This window comes from Rhipicephalus microplus, chromosome 9 (assembly GCF_043290135.1).
Source record: "Rhipicephalus microplus isolate Deutch F79 chromosome 9, USDA_Rmic, whole genome shotgun sequence".
In the NCBI taxonomy this organism is placed as follows: domain Eukaryota; kingdom Metazoa; phylum Arthropoda; class Arachnida; order Ixodida; family Ixodidae; genus Rhipicephalus; species Rhipicephalus microplus.
The window spans coordinates 50,397,421-50,408,745 of NC_134708.1; the positions used below are offsets into that span (position 1 = coordinate 50,397,421).

An 11,325-nucleotide genomic window follows, 5' to 3' on the forward strand; every position below is an offset into this window, starting at 1 on the left:
CGACCTGGTTGAAATGTTTCAGCCAGTCGTCGGCATCTTCAAAAGCAGCTCCGTGAAATATCTTTGGCGTCTTGGGCTGGTTGACAACCAGGTGCGCTGGTGCTGGCGCGGTGACGTTAGGCAGTGTTTGATTCATAGTCCTCTGACGTTCAGGCAGCTAACCGTGCTGTGGCTCGAGTCCCTGGAGACAACGGCTGGAACAGACGTGCACAGGGGTCAGCTCGGCTGAGCTACTCGATGGACTTGCGTCAGGGATGCTCTCAGGGGACCGTATCATCTACTGTACCCCGCACCTCCACCAGACAATGTCACAAAAACACAGGGACGCAGGCACAAAAATAGGGCGTTTACTTTCGTAACCCAAAGGCCAAAAGCACAAACACCAGAGCACGCACCCACCGAACTACTTCGTTATCCTCCTCAGAGGCTAGAACTATAGTTGCCAGCCTACCTCGCATCAACAATATTATACCACAGCCAATCTTTACATTATCGATACAAAGATTAAGGCCAACCTACAAAGGGGTAAATCGAATACTTGAAGAGAGAAATGGCAGCTTTTGTAAAACACGCTGCATCACTGCATGGTTACCACTACAGTAACATGTGGTTTGCTTAGTATGCTTCATTTACAAGGGAAGCAACAATTTGTCATTGCCTGGTGCTGTAATCTATTCACAGAAAATCTGTGTGACATGGTTTTTATTGTTTTCTGCATTTGCTGTGGCTTTGCAGGTTCCTTGTCTTCGGTATCCCGTGAGCGGTACCATTCACTCGTGTCCGTCCAAGGCGGGCTAAATTCCTGCCGACAGTGCACCTATGTGACAGAGTACAGTGCAAGCATGAAAACGCCCATTCGCAGACACTGGACGAGCGCCCTTTCCTGTGCTACTTGTGTCCAGCTGCATTTTATCAAGAGAGTCATCTCACAGAACATATTCGTACGCACACAGGAGAGCATCCCTATTCCTGTGACGTATGCAACACATCATTCTTGCAAAAATATCACCTCATAACCCACATGCGTACTCACTCAAGAGAGCGTCCATATTCCTGCAACCATTGCAGTGCATCCTTCTCGCAAAAAATTGTCCTCGTGAGACACATGCGCAACCACACAGCAGAGCGTCCTTTTTCTTGTGACCACTGCAGTGCATCCTTCTCACGAAATCAGAAACTTGTGCTGCATGTGTGTCGTTATCATGAAACGAACAGGCCGTAAAAAGTGAGTAGTCAACAAGCTTTCTTAAAAGAGAAGGAAGTGTGCAAGGTGGGCGAGAGGAGGAGGAGGAGGAAGGGAAGAAATGAAAGGCAGGGAGGTCAACCAGACGCACGTCCGGTTTGCTACCCTGCACTGGGGGAAGGGGTGAGGGGATTAAAGGAGAAGAGAAAGAGAAGTGAAGGGCAACGTGTGTGTAGATGTGACCTTGTCCATTGCACGCTTATAAGCGGTCGCGTAGTCCGGTCTTCTTTAGAAAACTTAGCAATGCACGCGTCGCATTGCTAGCCAGCGACGCGTAGAGTTATGAGCCAAGTATCTTCTCTTCAGAAAAAGGTCTACTGTCTAGTGTCTCTAACATTTCGCAGAGCGAGAGTTTGTTGACTAGAGGTTACAGTGTAGATTGAGATCTGGAAAGTAACTTGGCTTGGCTGCTCGCAAGGGAGAATGTCGTAAATTTGTGAAAGGAAAGGCGAGCTGTAGAAGAGGGTGCAATGAGAGGCCACTTTGAGCTGTGATTATCCACACATTTGTGCTCCACTCTGAAACAACACATGCTCCATAATATAATATGGTAAGTAACTAGAGGCACATGGGAATAAAATATTGCGCAGTCCCAAGTGGATGAAAAAACTTTCAGCTTGGTTGGGATCTAAACCATGGTTCTCAAATTAGGTATTTTATGTTCGACATAAGGCGGTATTGCTTTTATATTCGGCATAGTTTGTTTGCCTTAATGTCATGAGATTATGTACCTTTAAAAAACTACATATGTTGAATTCATTCATAAGCCCGCTCCGGCATTTGTTTAGTGAACTATGCAAACGTCGCTTTGCTTGAATGAACTCAAAGACAATAGTGTGTGTGTATGTGTGTGTGCGTGCATATATATATATATATATATATATATATATATATATATATATATATATATATATATATATATATATATATTATATATATATATATATATATATATATATATATATATATATATATATATATATATAAAAAAAAGAAAGAAGCGTATACCTAAGGGCTCATTTTGCCGTGTTTTTACACAATAATGAGATCTAACAGACAATAATGCCAAGAAAAGTATAGGGGAAGATATTAGACCAAATTGTTATGTAAATATGAAGAAAAGTGGGGGAAAAGATAACTTGCCGTGGGCAGAATCCGAACCTGCGACCTTCGAATGACACGTTCAGCAGGACGTGCAAACGTCCTGTTTGAAAGCATGCTGTGAGTGACATTTGTGGCACGGCATGCCACTCAACCATTGGCCCAGTAGCGGTCATGCTCACATTTAGGATTGCCTCCTTGAATGTTGGCAACGTTGTAGCACCTTGATTTTGCGTTGTCCTTAGGGAGTATGTCGGTGGGTAGTCTATGGGAGTGTACAATATTTTCTTCTGACAGTGCATTATGAAATTTTTCAAGCCAGCATTGTAAGGGGACATGTTAAAGGGGCACTAAAGAGGAACAAGGACTTGGTTTAAATTGAAAAACTGTGCTATGAGAAATCTAATGCCATATGTGTCACTATCATAAGTTCAGTATTAGTGTTGTAGTTGTTATGAGCTGTTATTAAAGCTGTTATGAGATCAAAACTCGGGTCACAGGCAGCGATGTAATTGTTCGCCGCCGCCAGTGTCCGTAACTACTACCGCAAAATAAATAAAAAAAATCTAGCACCAAGGACACAGTGGGGCTCGAACCAGGGTCCGCTCCGTGCCAGCCTAGTAATCTACCACTGAGCAACAGCGGTTCTTGGGACTTGTTCACTAACTTGCCTTTTGCAGGCTTTATGTGGGGAAAGGAATTCTGTTAATATCAATAATAAAGTGTTTTAGAACAGGAAAAGAACAACGAGGTGTCACACAATGCGGATAGCATAAGGATTTGGGCGACAAACGCTCCAACCCATTACAAAAGCTTATTTTTGATCACCTATTAACTGTGGTGCATACCCACTTGAGGCATAAATTCCTCATCAGCGTCAACCACTGCATGAAGAATTGGCACAAAATTCCTTGCAAGAGTTTATCTGATACAACGCTTCTTAGAAGAACATAGCGAATGCTGGTCTATTAGCTAGAAATAATTATTAATGCTGTAGTGGTTTTCCAGAAAGTATTCCTGTAGCAGTTACCCAATGAATGTTTAGAAAAGGCTCTGAAAGGCCGCTCTTTTAGCTTTTGCTGTGACTCTACAGCACCTTCTGCGCAGGCCTGGCATTTGTTAAATTTCGCGCCAAGACCTCCGCGTTACAGAAGAAATTCGAAATGTATTATCGGTATTTTTTTCACATTGGCTCAACAAAATTTTCTAAAACATCCTTTGCTATGTCTGTGGCACCCACATATTATAATGTACTTTATTTGTATAAATTAGAAGCAACATAGGACCCAATAGACGCGTTCAAAATTTTTTGCGTCAGTGTGTTTGGTGTCGAAATCTCAAAAAGGCGTTGCCGCCCGCATTTTTTTTGTGAATTGTCTCACTTACTAAGCATGATGTCGTGGTAATAGTGGTGTTTTCAGGATTATAATGTCGTCCTTTACTAATAACCAAAAACTGTTTTGCTTTTAAGCGCCCCTTTAAATAACTTTATTTCTGCCAAAGTATGAATAATTTCTATAATTTCTGTGGTTTGTTTATTTTTGTAGCAGAAGAACCCATGAATTTAGTAAATTGCAGATTCTCTTATGGACGATTTTTGTAACATTGTTGAATAGGTAATATTTTATTTATGTTCCGATTGGTTCACATAAATATTTTCACCTCTATGCTCATATTTATTTCATCACTGAAAGTCTTTCTTTGGTCGGCTGTCAATCTAAGGTATCTTTGTACCTAGTTTGTGCCTGCAAGGACTATTAGTGGCTGCATCGACTAAATGGCCGTCTTTGACTTTGTTTTGTCACTCCCAATGCAATTTCACAAGACAGTGTCCGACATGGTCTCCTAGCTCATCATTTTCCACGATCGGCTTCTGTTAACCTACACTTATCTTTCTTATCTGAAAGTGTCCTTGTAGTTTCTAAAAAAGCATAGCTTTGGGATATTTATAGTAAAAGCAGAATCTTTTTTTTTTTTTGAATTTTCAGAATACACTTTCAATGGATGGCACCTAATGTACGAACTCTTTGCATGGCTAAATAATGGCATACTTTCTTGCTTCCTAGTGCTTACCAGAACAACTGGGTATTTGGCCAGAATATTGGTGACTACATTGTTGTTTATTTTGTCTTTCTTTCATTTCAAGAAAGTGAGTGCGCAAGAAATACTGAAATGTCGTTGCTGCTTCCTCTTTTTTTTAACCCACTCTTCGAATCGTAAATGTTTTTATATTTTATACTTGTTTTTCTTATTCGTTTATCGTCATCACTGTAGCAGTGTTCAGAGTACCTGCGTTTTCGGCTGGTTAAGCTGGATAGGCGGTCCTGACTAGTGGAGCTCAGTTGAACTAAGCAAGCTGAAGCATGGCCTCTGATATGGCAGAAAACTTTTGAATGGCAGTGGTTGATTCTGTGTATGTGAAGGGCAGAAGTATTTGTTTGTATTTTGTCTTTCTCTCAAGATCATCAGTGCAGGGTCATTTGCTGCGAGTTTTATGTGAGTTTTCTCTTGAACCTGGAAATAACGTTTCAGTATATATTTTTCAGCTTATCATATCAGTTATCCTGTTACAACCATGCCCACCAAACATTATGTAAACGTAATCTTAGTCTAGGGAACATGTCTATTTTCTTTTTCAGTTTGACAGTTTCACTGTTGAGTTTCAGAGAAACCTGCTGTCAAGACCACAATGAAAGAAATGTCCAGAGTTTCTAGAGCCCTCATGACACATCCTGATGGAAGCATAACACGAAGGACATTTCTACCACAGTCTACCTTCAAGCAGTAGCTCCCAACTACAGCCATATTCGCAGTCACTGTCTCCTTTCTCGCCATTAGCAGCATTGTATCACTTATGTTGTGTATTGTAATAGAGCGCATATCAAAAGAGTGTTTAAGGGCAGCATGCAATATTTTCTCATTGAAACACTCTACGAAATTTCTTTTGTGAAAAAGTTGTAAGGGAACATCATTAAGTCTATTCATCTCTTCCAAGATTCAGGTATCCTGTATTTTGTATGTATTTATTTCTTTAGTTATGTTCATGTTTGAGTACATTCCAGTACATATTGTTACGGTGCATCATCGATAAAAGCAAGCGTGGCACTTTGTGAAGACGACAAAGATGCCTGTGCATTAGACGCTTGCGCGAAAGGCAGCTCAGCCATCTCGTTCGGCTGCCGATTCTCTGTAGATGCTATATTATAAGCCTAGATCTCGCCCCAACACATTTGGTGGACGCGCTGGGTAAGTGCCTCTCATCGGAACTTTGCAGCGGCTGTTGTTTGAAGAGTTATTATGCAACGATGACGGAAAATATGACGTCTGCATCTGCTCCTGGTGTTCCTGCGCCTGGAGACGATGCGGTGACTACACCTCCTCCTGCGACCACAACCTTCGTGCTCGAACCCTTGCGTGATCTTGGCACGTTTAGCGATTCCGGCGATCCAAATGAAGTGGACATTGAAAAAATTGGCTGGCAGAGTACAAACGTGTGAGTACTCGATACTGATGGGGCCCCACTCTCATGCTGGCAAACCTGTTGTTCTATCTTAGGGGAACCGCCAAATCATGGTATGAGAACCATGAAGAAAACTTGGGAGTTGGGCAATGTGCAGGGACAAAATGTTGGACATGTGCGGGAAGTTGATTAGAAGAAAAATGGCCGGGAATAAAATGCTCGCATCTACTGCGCAGACCTCAACGGAGTCGTACGTCTTGTATATAAAAGGTGTGTTAGCATTGTGTCGCAAAGCCAATGCTGAGATGCCGGAGGCTGACAAGGTCGGACATATTTTTAAGGGGATTGCGGACGACGCATTCAACCTTTTAATCAGCAAAAGGTATTCTACTGTGGACGCCTTTATAAAGGAATGTCGGCGCTGTGAGCAAGCGAAGAGCCGGCGAATCAACAGCGTGTTTGCCCAAACATCGTCTTGCGAAGACCATGCAAGAACGCAGCCGCCACCTCTAGTTACATCAAATCAAGTGACGCGAATTGAAGACGCGAACTTGAAGCCATTGCCCCTGCTCCGGCTTACACTGCTGCAAGTGACACGACCCCACTCACAACTATGTGAAATGCCATTTCGGACTTCGCCAAATCACCATACTAGGCTGCCATGTCAGTGCCGCTGGTGTTCAACCAGATCCCTTGTCGGTGCGAGCAGTACAAGAATTTCCTGAACCACGTTCAACCAAGGAAGTTTGAAGTTTCATAGGGCTATGTTTCTGTTTTCGCCGATTTGTTCGCAACTTCGCCTACATCGCTCGACCGCTTACTCATCTCTTAAAGAAGGACGTTCCCTTCGCATAGGGCATATAAAGGAATGTCGGCGCTGTGAGCAAGCGAAGAGCCGGTGAATTAACAGCATGTTTGCCCGCCTTTCGAATACGGCTGCAACCGGAAGAACTACCCTGATGTAACACTTGTTAATGAGCACGGCGATATGGTTCACCACTGCGAGTGTGCGGATCTATTGAATATTGCATTTCATCCGTACTTACACATGAAGACACCACGTCATCACCCTCCCTTGTCAATATCATCAACCTATCTATGCCTAAAGTAATCGTTCGTGAGGCAAGAATTTCTTGTTTACTAAATAAGCTTAAAACTTCTTCGGCATCTGATCACAATGTCATTAATAACAAAATGTTAAAATGTTTGTCTCCTAGCTTATCACCTATACTGTGTGCACTCTTCTCGCAGTCTCTATCTACTAACACTATTCCGAGCGACTGGAAAGTAGCAAAAGTCGTACGCATATTCAAGTCCGGGGACCGCACTCACCCACTGAACTACCGCCCTATTTCTACAACAAGTACTATTTGCAAATTACTTGAACACGTATTGTACACTGAAATCATTAACTGCTTAGAAGACCACAACATTATTTTTGGATACCAACATGGCTTTCGTTGGGGTTATTCATGCGAAACGCAGTTAGCCAGCTTTTTACATCACATTCATTCATATCTAGACCTAGGATTTCAAGTTGATGCCATCTTCCTCAATTTCTCGAAAGCTTTTGATCGTGTTCCTCACCATAGACAAATAGTAAAGCTAATGAACCTGAATATACACCCAACTGTTATTGGACGGATTAAAAATTCCCTCTCATCTAGATCACAATACACATCTGTTAGCAACAGCACCTCCTCATCCACCAACGCAACCTCCGGTGTCCCGCAGGGCAGCGTTCTTGGCCCTTTACTTTTCCTAATCTATAATAATGACTTACCTAACTGCGTGTCCTTCATCAGACTTTTCGCGGGTGGCTGTGTAATTTATCAAATAATTTCATGTGACAATGACAAAGATATTCTTCAAGCTGATCTTAACGCAAAAAATACATGGTGTTCAACATGGTTGATGACTCCTAATACGGCTAAAACACAGTTATTATCATTTACAAGACGCATGCACCGGAGTCCTACATCCTATGTAATCAATAATAACATAATTCAACTGACAACTTCGTATAAGTACCTAGGTGTTCACTTACAGTCTGACCTTACGTGTCATCATCACATCCGCCTGACATTGGCATCAGCTAACCGCTCATTAGGTCTACTCAAACGCAACATCAAGCATGCTCCAGGTAATCTCCGTAGACTAGCATACATCACATTAAAACGTCTTGAAATCGAATACGCATCAGCTATCTGGGATCCCTCACAAATCTACATAACCCAAGAAATAGAATCTTTACAAAACCGTGCAGCCCGTTTCATCTTTTTCGATTATTCACCCTATACTAACATTTCAGCACTAAAAACTCGCGCTCAGCTTGACGACTTATTTCATCGCCGCAGAACTGCCCGCCTTTCGCTTCTCCACAATCTCTATCATCACCCATACCTTCACCGCATCTTCGAAGCACCAACAGTCATCTTTCCACGCACAGACCATATCTTCAAGATAAAACGTATAACTTGTCGCTCAGCTCATTATGCTAATTCCTTCATTTCTCAAACAATAGTTGCATGGAATAACTTGCCATCCCACATTGCCACTCAAGCATATTTCACAACATTTCACGTACTTTTACTCAACATTTCCGACTAGATATGCACCGTGCGTACTCTCATTAAGCTTCTTCATATGTACATTAGTGTTTAATTTTCTTGTTACCATGTGTTAATGCTTTTCACGACCATTGCACACGCTTGATTTGTATTATTTATGTGTTAATTGTAAACTTTTGTATCTTAAGATCGTGCCTTCGTTTTAGTTTTTTTCCTTGTATACTGTGTTTGTTTGTGCCCTTAATTTATGTTTTCAGTATTCAATATTCTATCTCTATTTATTTTTCTTTCTTCCAAATTATCTGGTTTTTGTTGTTGTTGTTGTTGTTGTTGTTGTTGCTTTTTGTATTTAGCTCGCTTTCATTATTTTGTACAATCTTGTTTTTACATTGTATAAGCGTGCAAAGATTTTTTTCATGTGTCCGTTCCCCTATGTAATACCCCTTCGGGGGCCTTTAGGGGTATTATGAAATAAATAATAGGGCGTAGAGCAAGGGGATGCCTTTTCGGGTTTTATCCACTTTTATCCATCTGCTAACTACGCCACCAATACTGGACCATTTCGACCTTGCTATCCTCTACAGAGCTTCGACCCATGCCATCGGTCATGGAATCGGGGCGGTCCTCGGCCAACGACATCACGGGAAGGACCGCATGATTGCTTATGCCAGTCGTCTTCTTTCACCTGCCGAACGGTAGTTCTCCACTACTGAGCGTGGATGCCTTGCTTTAGTGTGGGCCGTAACAAAATTCAGGCTTTACCTGTATGGCCGAACTTTTTTCGTTGTTACTGACCATCACGCTCTCTGTTGGCTCTCATTTCTAAAGGACAAATCTGGACGTCTCAGTGAGTGGGCGCTGCGTCTGCAAGAATACTCGTTTGTGGTCCACTTCAAGTCACGACGCCTGCACGCAGACGCAGACTGTTTGTCGCGTCATGCGGTTGAAACGCCCAACTTGACAGACCTTGAATCAGACCCCTGCGTGCTCACCATCCACACTTTGGTTGATATCTCCACCAAACAATGTGACCCATCGTCATTCTCCATCATCGAGCGTCTGACCTCTGCTCCAACAGACCCTTCCGTTTGCCTGTTCGAACTGCATGACAACATTCTGTACCTTCGCAGCTTCAATGCCGATGACCTGAAATTACTACTCGTGCTTCCCCATGACCTGCGTACCAGCGTTCTCGAACAACTACATGACGTACCTACAGCCGGTCACCTAGGCATCTCTGGTACCTACGATCGCGTGCGATGTCGCTTTTTCTGGCCCGGACTGTATCGTTCTGTGGTTCTCTACGTCACTGCTTGCGACCGCTGCCAATGCCGCAAGCGCCACTCTGTACTGCCGTCTGGCCTCCTACAGCCCATTGACATACCGATGGAACCATTCTTCTGTGTTGGCCTTGACCTGTTGGGCCCGTTTTCTACGTCCACCTCCGGAAATAAATGGGTTGTCGTCGCCACAGATTACGCCACACGCTTTGCAATTACTCAAGCACTGTCGACTAGCTGTTCCACTGACGTCGCTGACTTTCTCTTGTATGAAGTCATTCTTCATCACGATGCTCCGCGGCAGCTGCTTACTGATCGAAGAAGGTACTTCCTTTCACGTGTTACGGATGACATTCTCTGCGCCTGCTCCACTGAGCACAATAAGCTTACTAACGCTTATCATCCACAGACAAATGAATTGACTGAGTGTCTGAACCGAACACTTACGCAGATGCTGCTATGTACGTTTCACCAGATCACCGTGACTGGGACAAAGCGCTCCCCTTTGTCACATTTGCGTACAACTTTTCACGCCACGACACAGCTATTCTCCATTTTATTTGCTATTTGGCCGACATCCAGCGTTACCGTTTGACATGCTCCTTGCTTCGGCTGCCTGTTGTCTACTGAGTACGCCAGCGATGTCGTTTCTGAAGCCTATGCAGCCCGTAAGCTTGCGCGTCATCGGCTGCACTGGTCGCAGGAGCATCAAAATGACTGTTATGATGGGTGACACCAAAACGTGCACTTCTCGCAGGGGTCTCTTGTACTTCTCTGGACACCAAACCGCCAAGGTGGCTTATCAGAGAAGCTACTACCACACTATTATGGCCCCTACAAAGTGTTACGACAACTCAGTGACGTGAGCTACGAGATCACACCCCTAAACAATGCCTCTTTGACCTCCCCACTTCAGACGGACGTCGTCCACGTTTCCAGACTCAAACCCTATCACCCTGCTAGTTCGCTGCTGCCGTGCCAAGCGCCATGACAGCGCTTCCGCCGCTGGGTAGTGATGGTACGGTGCATCATTGATAGGAGCAAGCGTGGCACTTTGCGAAGACGACGAAGACGTCTGTGCGTTGGACGCTTGTGCGAGAGGCAATTCAGCCATCTTGTTCGGCTGCCAATTCTCTCTGGACACTATACCGTAAGCCTTTATCTCGCCCCGTCACAATATATGCATATATGTTGCACATTTGCTTCGTCACTCATCTCTTTTATATCACTATGTGTTGGGGGTATCAGAGTGCGCTGGTTGTGTTTAATATGCAATACTTTTTTTTAAGATTGAATGTTATCCAGTACACTTGCAATCAACTCAATTTTTATTCAGCTATATGCAATAGACAGTGCTCTGTTAAGTCTTCTAGCGCATCATTTGACATAGTGAGCTTCTCTTGCCCTCCACTCTTTTTTTTCTTAAGTTTGTACTCTCTGTCCTCTAGGCGCTCCGAAACTGCAATTTTGCATTTGTCTTAGTAAAAGACAATGATTTCAGTACTGATTCACAAAACATGGATTATTCGTAATGTAGATTCCTTTCTCTTTTAAACACTAGCTTTCTGTTTGTGGTCTTGAGTGCCGAGTCATCTAGGTATCTGGCTGATTATGTGTTGACCACTCAGTTGGTTCGATGAAGTCTTTGTGTAAGGTGTACTTAAACATCTG

At 43.3% G+C, this 11,325-nt stretch overlaps 1 long non-coding RNA gene across 3 annotated transcripts in view; it reads left to right on the forward strand.

Moving 5' to 3' along the window:
• Positions 1 to 1,311, forward strand: part of LOC142771780 (uncharacterized) — a 31,706-nt gene extending 30,395 nt beyond the window's left edge. For all 3 annotated transcript variants that reach the window (XR_012886149.1, XR_012886150.1, XR_012886151.1), the window contains exon 3: positions 736 to 1,311. This is a non-coding gene — a long non-coding RNA (uncharacterized LOC142771780). The remainder of the gene's footprint in view (positions 1 to 735) is intronic.
• Positions 1,312 to 11,325: the final 10,014 nt, after the last annotated feature.